The sequence below is a fragment of the Eucyclogobius newberryi genome, unplaced genomic scaffold, assembly GCF_026437365.1.
Source record: "Eucyclogobius newberryi isolate DKJ021-1_F unplaced genomic scaffold, fEucNew1.0.hap1 SCAF_55, whole genome shotgun sequence".
Taxonomy (NCBI): domain Eukaryota; kingdom Metazoa; phylum Chordata; class Actinopteri; order Gobiiformes; family Gobiidae; genus Eucyclogobius; species Eucyclogobius newberryi.
Window position 1 is genome coordinate 263,633 of NW_027316223.1, and position 15,073 is coordinate 278,705.

The following is a 15,073-nucleotide window of genomic DNA, read 5'->3' on the forward strand; positions in this document are numbered from 1 at the left end:
AGCACCTCCAGAGCCACCCCCCACTCTCCCCAGATTCTGCCCGGGGAAGGGCCACTCTGGCTGGGCATGGCCTCCACTGAGCACCCCCTGGAGCCCCCGGAGCACCTCCAGAGCCACCCCCCACTCTCCCCAGACTCTGCCCGGGGAAGGGCCACTCTGGCTGGGCATGGCCTCCGCCGAGCACCCCCTGGAACCCCTGGAGCCCCTCCAGAGCCACCCCCCACTCCTCCAGACTCACCCCGGGGAAGGGCCACTCTGGCTGGGCATGGCCCCCACTGAGCACCCCCTGGAACCCCTGGAGCCCCCGGAGCACCTCCAGAGCCACCCCCCACTCTCCCCAGATTCTGCCCGGGGAAGGGCCACTCTGGCTGGGCATGGCCTCCACTGAGCACCCCCTGGAAACCCTGGAGCACCTCCAGAGCCACCCCCCACTCCTTCAGACTCACCCCGGGGAAGGGCCACTCTGGCTGGGCATGGCCCCCACTGAGCACCCCCTGGAACCCCTGGAGCCCCCGGAGCACCTCCAGAGCCACCCCCCACTCTCCCCAGATTCTGCCCGGGGAAGGGCCACTCTGGCTGGGCATGGCCTCCGCCGAGCACCCCCTGGAACCCCTGGAGCCCCTCCAGAGCCACCCCCCACTCCTCCAGACTCACCCAGGGGAAGGGCCACTCTGGCTGGGCATGGCCTCCGCCGAGCACCCCCTGGAACCCCTGGAGCCCCTCCAGAGCCACCCCGCATTCCCCCAAACTCAGTCTGGGGACGGGCCACTCGGGCTGGGCATGGCCTCCGCCGAGCACCCCCCTGGAACCCCTGGAGCCCCTCCAGAGCCACCCCGCATTCCCCCAAACTCAGTCTGGGGACGGGCCACTCGGGCTGGGCATGGCCTCCGCCGAGCACCCCCTGGAACCCCTGGAGCCCCTCCAGAGCCACCCCCCACTCCTCCAGACTCACCCCGGGGAAGGGCCACTCTGGCTGGGCATGGCCCCCACTGAGCACCCCCTGGAACCCTTGGAGCCCCCGGAGCACCTCCAGAGCCACCCCCCACTCTCCCCAGATTCTGCCCGGGGAAGGGCCACTCTGGCTGGGCATGGCCTCCGCCGAGCACCCCCTGGAACCCCTGGAGCCCCTCCAGAGCCACCCCGCATTCCCCCAAACTCAGTCTGGGGACGGGCCACTCTTCCCCGGGTTGCAGGCTCTGGGACTCCGGGGATGACCACCGGGGACCAGGCCCTCCCTTCGAACCCGGGGACCCACACTTAAGCACCCCCACACGGGCTACACACCCTTGGTTCAGCCCCCTGGAGGTCCGTGCCCTTGGTACTATACCATGGAAGTCCGTGCCCTTGGTACTCTGACTGGAGTACCAAGGGAACGGCCCAGCACTCACCACAGAGGCTCGCGCCGGCCCCGGCCCACCTTTCGTCCCCGGGTACCCACACTTAAGCACCCCCACACGAGCTACACACCCTTGGTGCAGCCCCCTGGAAGTCCGTGCCCTTGGTACTCTGAGCCACTTTAAAAGATAAAAAGCACCAGGACCCCAAGGCCCTGGCTCCCCTGTCCCCTACACCACACTTGGAGGCAGGGCCCTTGCCCTCCACTGGCTGCCCCCGCGCCCAATGTACTCCATAACCGAAGAAGAGAGGGGGGACCCGGAGGCCGGCCTACTAGGGTAACAGGTTTAATTTAGAGCCGGGGCTCTGGACCACAAATGCCTACAACCCCGCAGTGCGCAGGAGCCTTCGAAGCTGGATGAAACCAGAACGGGGCCCTACGATGGCGGTGACCAGCCACAGTTGATAGCAAAGTGAGCCCTGGACAGGCGCTGCATTTGACAAACTCAGAGACGAGGAAGGGACCGGAGTCGGACCAAATATATCATCTGGCGCTGTGTCCAGCGTGAGGGTGAGCCAGCGCAAATCAGGACCACAAATGCCTACAACCCCGCAGTGCGCAGGAGCCTTCGAAGCTGGATGAAACCAGAACGGGGCCCTACGATGGCGGTGACCAGCCACAGTTGATAGCAAAGTGAGCCCTGGACAGGCGCTGCATTTGACAAACTCAGAGACGAGGAAGGGACCGGAGTCGGACCAAATATATCATCTGGCGCTGTGTCCAGCGTGAGGGTGAGCCAGCGCAAATCAGGACCACAAATGCCTACAACCCCGCAGTGCGCAGGAGCCTTCGAAGCTGGATGAAACCAGAACGGGGCCCTACGATGGCGGTGACCAGCCACAGTTGATAGCAAAGTGAGCCCTGGACAGGCGCTGCATTTGACAAACTCAGAGACGAGGAAGGGACCGGAGTCGGACCAAAAGTATGCGCCGGCCCTGCCCCCCGCCCCGCGCAGAGCCATCGGACACGTTGAGGCTGAAGGGGACTGGCTCAGAGCCGCGCCTCCTGCTGCGCGGGGGTGAGTGACAATGGGCCCGGACTGTGTTCCCACCGGACGCGTTGAGGCTGAAGGGGACTGGCTCAGAGCACCTGGCACAGGGGCTAAGCACAGCCATCATCCTTCAAGCCGCGCGTCCTTCAGTGCGGGGGTGAGTGACGGTCCCATCTCCGGAGACAAGGGGCCAGGCGCGGGGGAAGCCAGTCAGACTGACGCCCCGCGCCTGGTGGGACCTCTGTCTCGGCCTCGCTTCCAACGTGTCCGGCGTGAGGTTAGCCGGAGCAAACCACAGCCGCAAAATGTAAACAAAACCGCAGTGCGCAGGAGCCTTCGAAGCTGGATAAAACCAGAATGGGGCCCTACGATGGCGGGTCATGTGTGCCCGTCGACCAAGCTCCTTGTCTGGTATACATAGAACCATGATTTGTACCATTTTCATGGTTGATTCATGCTCACGCGAGTTCGAGACCGGCTGGGTGCACTTTTATCCATGAGGCACTGCACTGCCTCCGGCAGCCGAGTTCGGGGCCCGGTGAGGGCTCCAGGCTCCAGGGGCTCCGACCCGGAGCCTCCGACCCGCAGAAGGTGCTCCCTGGCCGGGCAAAGTCTGGCCGTGTGCGGGGTGGATGGCCCTGGGTCTGGGCGAAGCTAAGATCACGGAGCGGGTCACCTCCGCGTACAGCCCGTGGTCAGCGTGACACTGTGCTCTGCCCCGAGCAATCAGAGCAAACAGCAAGCTTCTGGAAGTGCCCGCGAGTCTGGTAAAATCAAGCCGAAAATAGACCCTCTCATGCCCGGTCTGAGCGGCGCTTAGAGCGCGGAGGAGCGCGGAGCGCGGGGCTCCATTCAGAGGCTCCGTGATCCGCCTTACAACCAGCTCTCACCTCCACGTACAGCCCGTGGTCAGCGTGACACTGTGCTCTGCCCCGAGCAATCAGAGCAAACAGCAAGCTTCTGGAAGTGCCCGCGAGTCTGGTAAAATCAAGCCGAAAATAGACCCTCTCATGCCCGGTCTGAGCGGCGCTTAGAGCGCGGAGGAGCGCGGAGCGCGGGGCTCCATTCAGAGGCTCCGTGATCCGACGCTCACCTCCGCACCTCCGAACCATGACTTGAGATTACGGCTGTGAAGGAGCCTTGGAAGCTGGATAAAACCAGAACGGGGCCCATCGATCGCGGTTCTCGTGTGTCCGTCAAACGAGCTCCTCCCCCGGTAGCCGCACAACCAGGAAATGTACCTGTTTCGATTGCGAAAAACGTCATTCTCAAAAACCGCCCGCCCGTCCCTCCCAGCATTACCATTTTGCACATCCCGCGTGAGAGCAGCGTAGGAATTTCTCGGGAGCAGCGTGATTTAGCCCGGGACTCTTGAGCTGAACGCTTATTTCCACGAGCCCAAAAAATGACTAAGTCCAACGGTATATAGTGTACTATTGCCGAAAAACGACAGAGTCGCTCGGGTATAGTGTACTATTGCCGAAAAATGACAGAGTCTTTTCAGGTATAGTGTACTATTTCGGTTTTTACTCTAAGTCCCTCAGGGGCATATGGTGCTATACTATGATGGTCAGATCACCTCCAGGCCCCAGGGGAGTGCTTTTCTGGGGGCAAACAGTGCACTGATGATGGGGGATTATTTCATTTTGCTCATTTTGGTGTTTTTTCACATTTTAACCCATTTTCACCCCTTTTGCTCACAACTTCATACTACGGCCCGGAAAAACGACAGAGTCCCTCGGGTATAGTGTACTATTGCCGAAAAACGACAGAGTCTTTTCAGGCATAGTGTACTATTTCGGTTTTTACTCTAAGTCCCTCAGGGGCATATGGTGCTATACTCTGATGGTCAGATCACCTCCAGGCCCCAGGGGAGTGCTTTTCTGGGGGCAAACAGTGCACTGATGATGGGGGATTATTTCATTTTGCTCATTTTGGTGTTTTTTCACATTTTAACCCATTTTCACCCCTTTTGCTCACAACTTCATACTACGGCCCGGAAAAACGACAGAGTCCCTCGGGTATAGTGTACTATTGCCGAAAAACGACAGAGTCCCTCGGGTATAGTGTACTATTGCCGAAAAACGACAGAGTCCCTCGGGTATAGTGTACTATTGCCGAAAAACGACAGAGTCCCTCGGGTATAGTGTACTATTGCCGAAAAACGACAGAGTCCCTCGGGTATAGTGTACTATTGCCGAAAAACGACAGAGTCCCTCGGGTATAGTGTACTATTGCCGAAAAACGACAGAGTCCCTCGGGTATAGTGTAATATTGGCTGGAAGCTCGGTTTTTTTTCTAAGTCCAGCAGGGGTATATGGTACTATATTCTGGTGGTCAGATCACCTCCAGGCCCCAGGGGAGTGCTTTTCTGGGGGCAAACTGTGCACTGATGATGGGGGATTATTTCATTTTGCTCATTTTGGTGTTTTTTCACATTTTAACCCATTTTCACCCCTTTTGCTCACATCTTCAAACTCGGGCCCTGATTACAAGTTCTGACCAAATGATGACAAACACGGTATTTATTATGTATTTTTTTCATTTTTTTTATTTTTCCAACTTATACATCCATCATTGGTGCCAGGCAGGTTGTGGAGAAAGCAGTGAAGAAAGGAGAGAGCCATCACAGAAAAGATGTCCATCCAGGGTCAAGGTACCCTGCACTTTTACATATCCAAATGACAGCATTTAAAGTTTTTTAGCGTATGGTATCTCTCGTTGCATGGAACCGCACAGAGGCCAACGCCACACTGACGGCACCTGTACTTTGTTTGCCGCCTGCCTTTGGTACGAGAGCGGTCAGAGCACACGGCGCAGTCTGGACGTCCCTCTGCTTGACAAAGCCAATGACGCTCTGTGAGTCTCTGTGGCATTTCACCCTCCGGTCTTGAGCGCCTTTCTTGTTTTTTGGAGTGATCAGCCAGTAATGCATCAATAATGTTCTGAATGTAAACCTTTAAAGGTTTGTGTGGGCCTGGAGTGGATTTGGTGTATATGATGTGTGAGTTGACAATACTTATGCTTATAATGGCATTGAATATGCGATGATACCATTTCCGGGACCTGTGTGGAAAGAGGTATGTCTTCATCCTCTGGTCAGCAGTGTCCACTCCACCCATGTAGGCGTTGTACTGGTCGACACATACAGGTCTTTTGATGTCACGGAAGCCAGTGTCATCTGTCTTGGATCGGATCCTCCTCTGAACACAATCATTTCCATGGACTGTGGACAACATGGTGAGACGTTTAGTATTGTGCCAAGCACAAGCCAGGAGTTTTCCCTTTCTGCAAAAAACTGGGTCATCTCCTTTTTTCAGCTGTAAGACACTTTTACCAAGGCATTTTGGCATCCCCAACCTGGTAATCCTTACCGTCCCACACAGTCCAGTTTCCAAATCTGCTAATTCATTTGCAATTACAGGCGAGGTATAGTAACTGTCCATGTAAATCTCGTGTCCTTTGCCCGTAAAGGGAGAAACCAACTCACGGACAACTGCGTGTGTTGCACTGATGTTGCTTGCATTATTTTTGTACTGTCCAGTGTGCATTGACCAGCGCAAAACATACCCTGAACAGCTTTCACTCAGGGCATACACTCTATAGCCATATTTGTCAGGTTTATTCGGAGAGTAACATTTTAGTGAAGATCTCCCCTTGAAAGCTATTGTCATTTCATCTAAAGAAAGCTCCTTGATTGGACTGTAAACTGCTGCAAATTTGGGAATAATCAAATCTATTATTGGGCGGACTTTGAACAGTTTATCGTGCCCGGGCTCGCCTGTTCTCACATAATCATTATTGTTGACAAAATGAAAGAACGAAAGAATGATTTCAAATCTGTTTCTTGACATTACATTTCCAAATCCAGGCGTTTGTGTAAGCCAAAATGTTCCCCAGTAATCCTCGATTTCAGGTTTCTCAACAAGGCCCATGGAGAGATGCAAAGCGAAGAAAGCTTTCATTTCGGTGACTGATACATCATACCACTCAAGAAATCTTGAATGTGGCTTCAGAATCATAGGTGCCATACACGGATGTGCATATCTATTTGTCTCATCAGTAATGAAAGTCCAAAACTGATCGGTCAGAAAGAGTGACAGAATATCAAATGGATTAGCATCCGTCAGATCCATCTCTCCTGTGTAGCCAACTGGGTCTTCAAAAGGTTTGATCCATGCCTCAAATACCTCGACCTCTCTCAGCATGTCCCAGCTCTCATCCACCGGGCAAGTTTTACTACAGCCACTGGTTCCACTGGTTCCTTGCCTCCGTCTGTCCTTTGCACCTGTCCGTTGTTTCGAAGTCCCTTCATCTCCACTTGGAAATCCATCGTCACTCTCGGGGAGATAATACCCTTCAGAGTCAGAATCTGCTGTAAATTGCATGCCACGTGTACTTCCTCCAGCCACTTTTTTCCTTACCGGATCTGCCCTGGATCATACCTGGCTAATAAGAGGAAGTTGCACCGAACCGACCAATGACTGAAGTTATTCATTTTCTACTATTATTTCATAAATTTCCTTGTACGGTAAAGTCGCATTTCTGCGACTTTGGCGCTTAAAGGGTTAGTTTGTGTGAACTGTGAGTATACAGAATCAGATCCGTTATTACAGTAGCACAAATGACCGTACCTATACTTTGGTAAAAAAACACATCAAACTGCTGTCTCTTTTTAAAGGAGTTTGATGTGGTTGTTGTTACATCAAACTACTGCGTCCTTTAAAAGTCCACATCAAGCTAATGCTTTTTTTTAAAGTCTATTGCAATTGAGATGTCAGTCGAGAGCCGTAACAGCAGTAGTGCATCCAAGAAAGCTGTGTATTGAATGGATATAGAACCTTTAGTGAAGCAGGAGCCAACAGGCTATTCACATCCTTGTGTAGGGTCTCAAACTACAGGTATTCAGTTTACGATTAAGGAAGATTTCTTAGCAGAAACGAGACAAGACGGGGCACCAGGGTAAAACCCAAAAAGCTAAGATACGGTCCTTAATCACGCTCGTTAAAAGGTTTGAAGGGTGTTTCACGATTCAGGGACTTACGCATAGTCTAATCAAACAAACAATAGTCAATAACTCTTTCGTGTAGTTTATTTATCAAAAGGGCAATCAAAAAGGGCACCGGAGCAGAAATGCGCACAGGTAAATCACAGGTGATGTTATATCAGATTTAAAGGCAGAATTCATGCAGATAATGTTAAACCAGGGTTTTGCCTTTGATAATCAAACGTGTCTATGCTAATCTATATCAAAAAGAGGGAAAGTGAGAAGCTAAGGGAGGAGGAACAGCTGAGTTCTACCCAAATCACGCCACAAAAGAACCGCACACTGAAGTCGGCTTACGATTTTGTAGAACTCGGTCCGGCTGGTCCTTGTCCGCGGACGAGATCCGTGGCGAGGCAGCGGCGTGGAGCGGTGTGGCGGGCGAAGGCAGTGGCGTGCCGCGATATCCGTGATGCGGGGCGGCAGCGGTGGCGCGAGGCGGCGCGAGGAGCGGTGTGGCGGGCGAAGGCAGTGGCGTGCCGCGATGTCCGTGACGCGGGGCGGCAGCGGTGGCGCGAGGTGGCGCGTGGCGATGTCCGGGAGTTCCTTAGCGGTAGAACGCTTTAGCTGCGTGTTAGCTCCTCACGCGGCCTTTACTCAGATGAGAACGTAGCGCTGATCCACGTAAACGGCGTAGATTACTTCAAAAATAGTAGAAGCGAAGTAGAAAAGAAAGTCTCTGTCAGGTTTAGCGCTTAAGCTTAGTTCCAGGTGTTTCCAGGTGTTTTCAGAGTTCAGGGGGGCGATGAGGCTGGCCTAGTCTTGTCGACCCACGTGGCGGACGCTTTGTTGAGACAAAGGAAAAGTAAACAGGCTCGTCCGTGGAGACGGCTTCAAAGAGATAGACAAAGGCTTGAACAAAAAAAAAGGAAGAAGAGAGCAAGAAGAGAAGAGAGGAGAAGAGAGCGTTCCAAGCTCGGAGGGTCTTTTTGTCACCTAGCGCCGCAGGGCACGCTGGGAGCGAAAGGGGCGGGCGCTACTGCGACGACACGTTAAACACTTTTGGCAGTTTGTGCACATTATTCCTTGAGGTAGATACATTTTACATCTTCTTTCACCTGTGATGGGCACTCGAGTTAAAGCATTGGGAATATAAAACCTTAAACAGTGGAAAAATACGTAACACAAGGTGAAACATGAGGTGTACGGAGTTGATTCGGACAAACATTCATGGCATAATCACATAAAACATAGTTTTCATCGGGGCGTCCTCCTGTAAGACTGTGGGGGAGAAGGTCTGTTATCGCCAAAGTCACAGCGGCTCCCTGCGGTGAGGGAGAGAGGGAGAAAGAAAACCCCCCAATGTTCAAAGAGAGTTTTTCTGTTATCTGGCCGTGGAATATCCATCTCCATTCCCCTACACTTGCAATGAGGTCAAATATAGGACAAACCCATTGTCAGGAGTGGGATTAGAACCCATTCCTCCACTTGTAGACCAAATTTGCTTACGCTTAGGTAGGAGTTTACCTTGACCCTGACACCTTGGACATTTCAGCGATGCTGACATTGAGCTCCCTTATCTCGAAGATAACGTTCCAAAAATCAGTACAAAGTAAATGCTTTGGCAACCTTACACTAGATGAAGTCTTTCCAATTATGTACAGTCCATATAAAGAGATGACTTTAACAGGTGATGAGAATTGAGTGAAATAGTTCAAATCTCATTGTTACAGAGGGTTTAATTCTTCTTCTTTCGGTTCCAACAGAAGAAAATTTATGACCAAGATTTCACGGGTTGTAATGGCGAGCAGTCCATAAAGCTTAAAATTAACTCCGCCCAACGTGGGGCTCGAACCCACGACCCTGAGATTAAGAGTCTCATGCTCTACCGACTGAGCTAGCCAGGCTGGCTGTCCAAAAGGCAAAAAAAGGTCATAATGAAAACCCAGAATTTTTCAGTACTAAGTGGTAAATTAATCTGTCACTTTAATTTCTCAGTGAGTGGTCACAATTACAGTATAAGACATATGATACAGTTCACTCTGAATGTACTCAATGCTTTGACAGTACAGCATCTACGTAGTAGATTGGCCATCACATCACAATTCATCATTGGAAGTAACACTTCATTTGAAATCTTAAGCCAATACGACAATTTTTCATCCATTGTCACACATATGTACTTGTAAATTAGGGTGTAAAAATGGCTTCCTTTCCAAAGGAAATATTTTTTTTTTTGTCAGGAGTGGGATTTGAACCCACGCCTCCATTCAGAGACCAGAATCCCCTGTGGCGAGGAAGGAGTTTACCTTGAGTCTGGCGCCTTAGACCGCTCGGCCATCCTGACACTTTATTTATGTGAACTGTGAGTATACAGAATCAGATCCGTTATTAAAGTAGCACAAATGACCGTACCTATACTTTGGTAAAAAAACACATCAAACTGCTGTCTCTTTTTAAAGGAGTTTGATGTGGTTGTTGTCACATCAAACTACTGCGTCCTTTAAAAGTCCACATCAAGCTAATGCTTCGTTTTAAAGTCTATTGCAATTGAGATGTCAGTCGAGAGCCGTAACAGCAGTAGTGCATCCAAGAAAGCTGTGTATTGAATGGATATAGAACCTTTAGTGAAGCAGGAGCCAACAGGCTATTCACATCCTTGTGTAGGGTCTCAAACTACAGGTATTCAGTTTACGATTAAGGAAGATTTCTTAGCAGAAACGAGACAAGACGGGGCACCAGGGTAAAACCCAAAAAGCTAAGATACGGTCCTTAATCGCGCTCGTTAAAAGGTCTGAAGGGTGTTTCACGATTCAGGGACTTACGCATAGTCTAATCAAACAAACAATAGTCAATAACTCTTTCGTGTAGTTTATTTATCAAAAGGGCAATCAAAAAGGGCACCGGAGCAGAAATGCGCACAGGTAAATCACAGGTGATGTTATATCAGATTTAACAGCAGATTTCATGCAGATAATGTTAAACCAGGGTTTTGCCTTTGATAATCAAACGTGTCTATGCTAATCTATATCAAAAAGAGGGAAAGTGAGAAGCTAAGGGAGGAGGAACAGCTGAGTTCTACCCAAATCACGCCACAAAAGAACCGCACACTGAAGTCGGCTTACGATTTTGTAGAACTCGGTCCGGCTGGTCCTTGTCCGCGGACGAGATCCGTGGCGAGGCAGCGGCGTGGAGCGGTGTGGCGGGCGAAGGCAGTGGCGTGCCGCGATATCCGTGACGCGGGGCGGCAGCGGTGGCGCGAGGCGGCGCGTGGAGCGGTGTGGCGGGCGAAGGCAGTGGCGTGCCGCGATGTCCGTGACGCGGGGCGGCAGCGGTGGCGCGAGGTGGCGCGTGGCGATGTCCGGGAGTTCCTTAGCGGTAGAACGCTTTAGCTGCGTGTTAGCTCCTCACGCGGCCTTTACTCAGATGAGAACGTAGCGCTGATCCACGTAAACGGCGTAGATTACTTCAAAAATAGTAGAAGCGAAGTAGAAAAGAAAGTCTCTGTCCGGTTTAGCGCTTAAGCTTAGTTCCAGGTGTTTCCAGGTGTTTTCAGAGTTCAGGGGGGCGATGAGGCTGGCCTAGTCTTGTCGACCCACGTGGCGGACGCTTTGTTGAGACAAAGGAAAAATAAACAGGCTCGTCCGTGGAGACGGCTTCAAAGAGATAGACAAAGGCTTGAACAAAAAAAAAGGAAGAAGAGAGCAAGAAGAGAAGAGAGGAGAAGAGAGCGTTCCAAGCTCGGAGCGTCTTTTTGTCACCTAGCGCCGCAGGGCACGCTGGGAGCGAAAGGGGCGGGCGCTACTGCGACGACACGTTAAACACTTTTGGCAGTTTGTGCACATTATTCCTTGAGGTAGATACATTTTACATCTTCTTTCACCTGTGATGGGCACTCGAGTTAAAGCATTGGGAATATAAAACCTTAAACAGTGGAAAAATACGTAACACAAGGTGAAACATGAGGTGTACGGAGTTGATTCGGACAAACATTCATGGCATAATCACATAAAACATAGTTTTCATCAGGGCGTCCTCCTGTAAGACTGTGGGGGAGAAGGTCTGTTATCGCCAAAGTCACAGCGGCTCCCTGCGGTGAGGGAGAGAGGGAGAAAGAAAACCCCCCAATGTTCAAAGAGAGTTTTTCTGTTATCTGGCCGTGGAATGTCCATCTCCATTCCCCTACACTTGCAATGAGGTCAAATATAGGACAAACCCATTGTCAGGAGTGGGATTAGAACCCATTCCTCCACTTGTAGACCAAATTTGCTTACGCTTAGGTAGGAGTTTACCTTGACCCTGACACCTTGGACATTTCAGCGATGCTGACATTGAGCTCCCTTATCTCGAAGATAACGTTCCAAAAATCAGTACAAAGTAAATGCTTTGGCAACCTTACACTAGATGAAGTCTTTCCAATTATGTACAGTCCATATAAAGAGATGACTTTAACAGGTGATGAGAATTGAGTGAAATAGTTCAAATCTCATTGTTACAGAGGGTTTAATTCTTCTTCTTTCGGTTCCAACAGAAGAAAATTTATGACCAAGATTTCACGGGTTGTAATGGCAAGCAGTCCATAAAGCTTAAAATCAACTCCGCCCAACGTGGGGCTCGAACCCACGACCCTGAGATTAAGAGTCTCATGCTCTACCGACTGAGCTAGCCAGGCTGGCTGCCCAAAAGGCAAAAAAGGTCATAATGAAAACCCAGAATTTTTCAGTACTAAGTCTGGTAAATTAATCTGTCACTTTAATTTCTCAGTGAGTGGTCACAATTACAGTATAAGACATATGATACAGTTCACTCTGAATGTACTCAATGCTTTGACAGTACAGCATCTACGTAGTAGATTGGCCATCACATCACAATTCATCATTGGAAGTAACACTTCATTTGAAATCTTAAGCCAATACGACAATTTTTCATCCATTGTCACACATGTGCTTGTAAATTAGGGTGTAAAAATGGCTTCCTTTCCAAAGGAAATATTTTTTTTTTGTCAGGAGTGGGATTTGAACCCACACCTCCATTCAGCGACCAGAATCCCCTGTGGCGAGGAAGGAGTTTACCTTGAGTCTGGCGCCTTAGACCGCTCGGCCATCCTGACACTTTATTTATGTGAACTGTGAGTATACAGAATCAGATCCGTTATTACAGTAGCACAAATGACCGTACCTATACTTTGGTAAAAAAACACATCAAACTGCTGTCTCTTTTTAAAGGAGTTTGATGTGGTTGTTGTCACATCAAACTACTGCGTCCTTTAAAAGTCCACATCAAGCTAATGCTTCGTTTTAAAGTCTATTGCAATTGAGATGTCAGTCGAGAGCCGTAACAGCAGTAGTGCATCCAAGAAAGCTGTGTATTGAATGGATATAGAACCTTTAGTGAAGCAGGAGCCAACAGGCTATTCACATCCTTGTGTAGGGTCTCAAACTACAGGTATTCAGTTTACGATTAAGGAAGATTTCTTAGCAGAAACGAGACAAGACGGGGCACCAGGGTAAAACCCAAAAAGCTAAGATACGGTCCTTAATCGCGCTCGTTAAAAGGTCTGAAGGGTGTTTCACGATTCAGGGACTTACGCATAGTCTAATCAAACAAACAATAGTCAATAACTCTTTCGTGTAGTTTATTTATCAAAAGGGCAATCAAAAAGGGCACCGGAGCAGAAATGCGCACAGGTAAATCACAGGTGATGTTATATCAGATTTAACAGCAGATTTCATGCAGATAATGTTAAACCAGGGTTTTGCCTTTGATAATCAAACGTGTCTATGCTAATCTATATCAAAAAGAGGGAAAGTGAGAAGCTAAGGGAGGAGGAACAGCTGAGTTCTACCCAAATCACGCCACAAAAGAACCGCACACTGAAGTCGGCTTACGATTTTGTAGAACTCGGTCCGGCTGGTCCTTGTCCGCGGACGAGATCCGTGGCGAGGCAGCGGCGTGGAGCGGTGTGGCGGGCGAAGGCAGTGGCGTGCCGCGATATCCGTGACGCGGGGCGGCAGCGGTGGCGCGAGGCGGCGCGTGGAGCGGTGTGGCGGGCGAAGGCAGTGGCGTGCCGCGATGTCCGTGACGCGGGGCGGCAGCGGTGGCGCGAGGTGGCGCGTGGCGATGTCCGGGAGTTCCTTAGCGGTAGAACGCTTTAGCTGCGTGTTAGCTCCTCACGCGGCCTTTACTCAGATGAGAACGTAGCGCTGATCCACGTAAACGGCGTAGATTACTTCAAAAATAGTAGAAGCGAAGTAGAAAAGAAAGTCTCTGTCCGGTTTAGCGCTTAAGCTTAGTTCCAGGTGTTTCCAGGTGTTTTCAGAGTTCAGGGGGGCGATGAGGCTGGCCTAGTCTTGTCGACCCACGTGGCGGACGCTTTGTTGAGACAAAGGAAAAGTAAACAGGCTCGTCCGTGGAGACGGCTTCAAAGAGATAGACAAAGGCTTGAACAAAAAAAAAGGAAGAAGAGAGCAAGAAGAGAAGAGAGGAGAAGAGAGCGTTCCAAGCTCGGAGCGTCTTTTTGTCACCTAGCGCCGCAGGGCACGCTGGGAGCGAAAGGGGCGGGCGCTACTGCGACGACACGTTAAACACTTTTGGCAGTTTGTGCACATTATTCCTTGAGGTAGATACATTTTACATCTTCTTTCACCTGTGATGGGCACTCGAGTTAAAGCATTGGGAATATAAAACCTTAAACAGTGGAAAAATACGTAACACAAGGTGAAACATGAGGTGTACGGAGTTGATTCGGACAAACATTCATGCCATAATCACATAAAACATAGTTTTCATCGGGGCGTCCTCCTGTAAGACTGTGGGGGAGAAGGTCTGTTATCGCCAAAGTCACAGCGGCTCCCTGCGGTGAGGGAGAGAGGGAGAAAGAAAACCCCCCAATGTTCAAAGAGAGATTTTCTGTTATCTGGCCGTGGAATGTCCATCTCCATTCCCCTACACTTGCAATGAGGTCAAATATAGGACAAACCCATTGTCAGGAGTGGGATTAGAACCCATTCCTCCACTTGTAGACCAAATTTGCTTACGCTTAGGTAGGAGTTTACCTTGACCCTGACACCTTGGACATTTCAGCGATGCTGACATTGAGCTCCCTTATCTCGAAGATAACGTTCCAAAAATCAGTACAAAGTAAATGCTTTGGCAACCTTACACTAGATGAAGTCTTTCCATTTATGTAGAGTACATATAAAGAGATGACTTTAACAGGTGATGAGAATTGAGTGAAATAGTTGCAATCTCATTGTTACAGAGGGTTTAATTCTTCTTCTTTCGGTTCAAACAGAAGAAAATTTATGACCAAGATTTCAAGGGTTGTAATGGCAAGCAGTCCACTTTTTGATTCTCAGTTTGTTGGCAAGGAATGACTGATGTGGACCCATTTTGGATGAAAACCGTGTTTTGCGTTTGTGGAAATGAGCATCATGGAAGGATGTATGGGCTCTGTGGCGCAATGAGTCGCTAATGGTGAGAGAACATATTTGTTTTTTACAATGGAAAGTCTGCTCGCTTTACTATCTGATGAAAGGCACTGCTGAACGAGGTTCAATTGCCAAGTGTGCTTGAAAAAGTAAGCAAATACATCGGCATTATGTCAAATAACATTATCTTGCAATTTTTCCTCAATATCCAGATTAACTGCAGTATATTGAGTGCGCAATAAATTGGCGAGAGTCGATTGATTGAAAAACTT

General features: G+C 50.0%; 4 non-coding genes across 4 annotated transcripts; all 4 read right to left on the reverse strand.

Moving 5' to 3' along the window:
* Window positions 1-9,205: 9,205 nt before the first annotated feature.
* Window positions 9,206-9,278, reverse strand: trnak-cuu (transfer RNA lysine (anticodon CUU)). The gene has a single exon. It is a non-coding gene; the product is annotated as a tRNA-Lys (tRNA).
* A 330-nt stretch (window positions 9,279-9,608) lies between these two features.
* trnal-caa (transfer RNA leucine (anticodon CAA)) lies at window positions 9,609-9,718 on the reverse strand. Its single transcript has 2 exons — window positions 9,681-9,718; window positions 9,609-9,654 (listed from the first exon to the last, which is right to left on the reverse strand). It is a non-coding gene; the product is annotated as a tRNA-Leu (tRNA).
* A 2,252-nt stretch (window positions 9,719-11,970) lies between these two features.
* trnak-cuu (transfer RNA lysine (anticodon CUU)) lies at window positions 11,971-12,043 on the reverse strand. Its single transcript has one exon. It is a non-coding gene; the product is annotated as a tRNA-Lys (tRNA).
* Window positions 12,044-12,371: 328 nt separating this feature from the next.
* Window positions 12,372-12,481, reverse strand: trnal-caa (transfer RNA leucine (anticodon CAA)). The gene is made up of 2 exons: window positions 12,444-12,481; window positions 12,372-12,417 (listed from the first exon to the last, which is right to left on the reverse strand). It is a non-coding gene; the product is annotated as a tRNA-Leu (tRNA).
* Between the last annotated feature and the right edge of the window lie 2,592 nt (window positions 12,482-15,073).